The sequence below is a fragment of the Ursus americanus genome, chromosome 17 (genome assembly GCF_024610735.1).
Source record: "Ursus americanus isolate L20-20 chromosome 17, mUrsAme1.1.p, whole genome shotgun sequence".
NCBI classification, from domain to species: Eukaryota; Metazoa; Chordata; class Mammalia; order Carnivora; family Ursidae; genus Ursus; species Ursus americanus.
In genome coordinates, this window is record NC_142143.1 from 30,701,975 (window position 1) to 30,706,542 (window position 4,568).

General features: G+C 35.9%; 1 pseudogene; it reads left to right on the top strand.

The window, feature by feature from the left end:
- Positions 1 to 3,267: 3,267 nt before the first annotated feature.
- Positions 3,268 to 3,382, top strand: LOC123780964 (5S ribosomal RNA; annotated as a pseudogene).
- Positions 3,383 to 4,568: the final 1,186 nt, after the last annotated feature.

The window sequence follows — 4,568 nt, forward strand, 5'->3', positions numbered from 1 at the left end:
TATTTTTTCAATAAAAGATCTGTTGAATATTACTAAAGACCAAGCAATGGGCTATGCATAGATAAATAATAAAAATTTCCCTACCCTTCTCTTGAACATATAGCCGAGCAAGATAATTAAGTATGTAAATAAATAATTTAATAGGATGTCCTTTTATAATATAGTTTTAATATACCTACCAGTTTCTTTAAAGTTCCTTTCCAGCAACCCCAAGTGATTTATCTCTGGTTCTGTTTTTATTGGTTATGTCTTCTCTTAATAATGGATAACATTTTCTTACATCTTATAATTTTTATTGTATGCTTGATACTATGGGGTAAAAAGTAGTAGATACTGAAGTGAATATTTACTCCCAGAAAAAGGAATGCCTCTTCTTTTGTTTGGTTGCTAGTTTGGGGAGGGGATGAATCAATATAATATGTAGGTAAGCTGTATTTAGGCTTTGTTGCACCTTCATTTAAATTTAGATCACCATTTGCTTCAAATATTTTGGGAGCAGAATTGAGATTTTCCTTTTAGCAGGGCTTGGAGTCTGATCACATATCAAGTGATTACTGTATGCTTTATTGCTAACTAGGAAACTTTCTGCAGCACGGAGTTCCCTCTCTGTCTTGTCTACCAGCTCTAAACCTTTGGAGAACCTTTAAACGTTCAGAGTGCTGAGCAGGCTTTTCTCTCAGATCTTCTGCTCAGGTTTTAGCCTTCCGATGGCTGCTGAAGTGCACTTCACAATGAAGGCTGAGTGCTTTGAGAGGGATTTCTGTGAACTCTCCTGCCTTGCTCTCAGTTTTTAGTGAGCTGTAATAAACCTAAGACAGCGTTAACAGAGTTATCATGGCAGAGTGCTCATGGGCTGGTAAGACCTGGCCCTAAAAGACAAACAGGATTTGGACTGAGAGAAGTGGTAATAGAAAGACCCTAAGCCACATGCTTTAACATTTATATTGCTATTGATAGATCTACTTTACCGTACAACATCACCAGGAAAACTGATCCTTAGCTTGCATACTTTTATTTTATTTTATTTATATTTTGTAGGCAAAATTATATCATCAAGTATATACTATCTATTTTATATATTATTTCCTGACAAAATTTAAATTTTTACTGACACAAAAAAATACACATTGAAACCAGCACCTTCTTTCAATTGCATTTTATTTAGACTCATTGAGGTTATCATTGTGTTTTGATAGCAATAGCACAAGGTGGCCCAAGAAGTAAACAGACAATATTTAAGAGGTACTTACTATATTTCAGAGACTGGTGTAAATGTTCTGTAGGAATGATCTCCTTTAGAGCAACTCTTTGCATGTAGAAACTAGTATTATGGTCATCTCATATATAAGAACATTAAGACTTAGAGCAGTTACATGACTTATTCAAGGTGATATGATTAGCAGTTGGTGGAGCCAGAGTCCTAACAGGTTATTTGACCCTGCAGTCAGAGATGTTAGTCACTCAGTTCTACTCCTTTTTGCCAGTAGAAAGAGATAAAATCAGTAAGTCCTAACACCTGTGGAGTATCTTTCCTGTGATCTAATAATGAAAATGGCCCCGCTGATAGAAAATTAAAGATCTGAGCCTAAGTACTATGATCTGGCTATCAACCTTGTATATTACACATTATCTCTGGCTAGTTATTTATATAGTGTTTGATAAAAATGATATTTAACTTCATTTTCTACCATTCTTCATTTACCTGTTTAGCACTAGCTAATTCATTTTAATCATCTAATTCTGTACTTCTCCTTTTCCTCTAAGTATGAAAGAACATTCAGAGTCCTGTACCTACAAATTACTTTTTCAAAGTATTCATATTTTTTAAAAATTTTTAAAAAGATTTTATTTATTCATTTATTTGACAGAGAGAGAGAGAGAGAGCATGTGCACAGGCAGGGGAAGGAGCAGAGGGAGAGGGAGAAGCAGGCTGCCCGAGGAGCAGGAAGCCTGATGCAGGGCTTCTTCCCAGGACCCTGGGATCAGGCCCTGAGCCGGAGGCAGACGCCTAACTGACTGAGCCATCCAGGCGCCCCAATACTCAACATATTTAATTAAAAGAGTTGATTAAGAAATACGAAAATGTTTCCTCAAAACAGGATTGATAAAAATATTTTTCTTTAATTTCCACACATTAATTTGGCTTACTAAATATTCATGGTAAGTTGAAAAGTAAAGTAACAATCAACACATTTATATGTTTTTGTGTATATTTATATAATGTATTTATATATGTATATATTTATAGTTTATATTTTCCTGAGTCATAAGTTGCAATGGCAAATCGTAGAAAAATTCTAGAGGACTAGAACCTGTTTTTGTGTCTATCTGGTATAACATTTAACATTTAGTTACTTATTTTTTATAGGCTGCCATCTGTGTCTGCTTGAGTGCTTTCTTCATATGTAACATTTTGAACCCTACACATATATTTAAGTCAGAGTTATTTTTTAAAATGTTAGACCATGTCACTTTCCCATTTTCAACATTTTAATAGTTTCTCATCGTGTTTAGTATGATATTCAAAGTCTTTATCATCACCTTCAAGATCTCACATCAACTGGCTTCTCTGACCTTATTTCTCAAAGATTTTACTTACTTTCTTACTTACTTATTTACTTAAGAGAGAGAGCAAGTGAGCATGAGCTGGGAGAGAGGCAGAGGGAAAAGAAGAGAGAGAATCTCAAGCAGACTGACTTCATGCTTGCACAGAGCCGTACATGGGGCTTGATTTCACAACCCTGAGATCACGACCTGAGCAGAAATCAAGAGTCAGATGTTTAACCGACTGAGCCAGCCAGACACCCCTGACCTTATTTCTGGCCCCTCTCATCCTCACTCATTCTGCTCCAACCAACTAGTTTACTTGCTTCTTTCAACATTATAAGAAAGATTCAATATCAGGAAATTATAGGTTTTCTTCCATTGTTATGGAATGCTTGTCTCCCAGATAATCACATGGTTTGCATCCTGACTTCTTTCTTGTCTCTATTTAAATAACATCTCCTCTGTGGAAACTTTTATGAGTATCTGAAGTAGTACCCCTCTTTAATCTGTCTTTACATACTGCTCCTGCAGTGCTGGGACCCATGCTCTTGCTAGAAGTCTTAGCTCTCTGGAAATTCCATTGGCTAGGATACTCCTTCTGCCTTGAAATCAAACTTCCCTATATGTAAGAGGAACCTGGTCTTTAACTGAGGATTCCTTTCTAGCAGTTGCTCAAAGTATAATGCTTACTGCCTAAATTCTTTCCCAGATGGGGTGGGAGTCTATGGCCATACCACCCTGAATGTACCTGATCTCGTCTGACCTCAGAAGCTAAGCAGGGTTGGGCCTGGTTAGTACTTGGATGGGAGACCAGATGGGATAGGAGCTGAGGGAGTAATACAATGTGTTGGAAATGGAGGAATTTTTCACCTCAAGCTGAGAAAGGCTACAAATTAACAGGGCTGAGGAGAATGTAGCAGAGTTAAAAAAAACCCTAACCAAAACTAAGAGATAACAACAACAAAACATATATTAAGACCAGAGTACAGTGATATAAACATAAAAGTGAGGTAGATAATGGTGAGAACAGACAATTGAAAATTAATGGAAAGTTGCTGATACAGGTGTCAGTTATGCAGTTGTAGACCCCAAGACGAAAAATACCAGGAATATGTATTCTCAGTTGCAGTGTTCAGGGTTTAAAATATTTCCATCACAATGATATTGTACAGTGTACAGATGGAGAAAGTATAACAGAAAATCATAAGCAATTGTATCTTGTGTCAATGTTGTGGACATGATGTTATGCTTCATGGGTGAGGTAGGATTTGAGTTGGGCCTTAAGTGTGATAATAGTTGCAGGCTGGAGTGGGTGGTGAGATGGAAAAAGATGTACACAGGCCATGAAACAGTATCATTAAAGCTCGAAGGTAGGGACTTGAGGGACATGTCAGAGGAATAAAAAGGGACCTTTTATCCCATCTTATTAATGTCAGATTAAATTTAACGTGTAAAATGAAACAAATCTTATCTGTATTTTGGTCTATATCCTAGAGCATATGTGAAGGTTGATACCAGATACAAAACCTGAATACCAGCTTCTGTTAATTACTGAATTAACAAGAGGAACAAAAATTGTAAGGTTTTTCTGACTCTAATACCAATTCAGTAAGAATTTGGGTATGGTTTATTTGGACAAACATTTATTGAGATCCTATGTGATAGCTGGTATGTTCAATGACAGGGTTATGAAGAGAGGGACAGAGTCCCTCAAGGGGCACATTAGTAGGAGAGACAGAATGGCAGATAATTAAAATATGGTCTTCTACATGTACTGGTATGTGCTCACCAATATTGATATTTTCCCTACAGCTGTAATTGTTATTCAAACCAATAAGGAATTGATTGTTAAAGAAAAGTACTTCCAATTTCTAGATTTCTTTTTGTTTTTGTGTTTGAGCAAGAAAATATACATTTTTTGTTTATTTTATACATATGTTTAGACTTTAAAGATGATTTACAGATATTAAGTGATATTTTATGAATTGGGCATTAAGTGTATTTTTTAAGTTAAAGAGAAA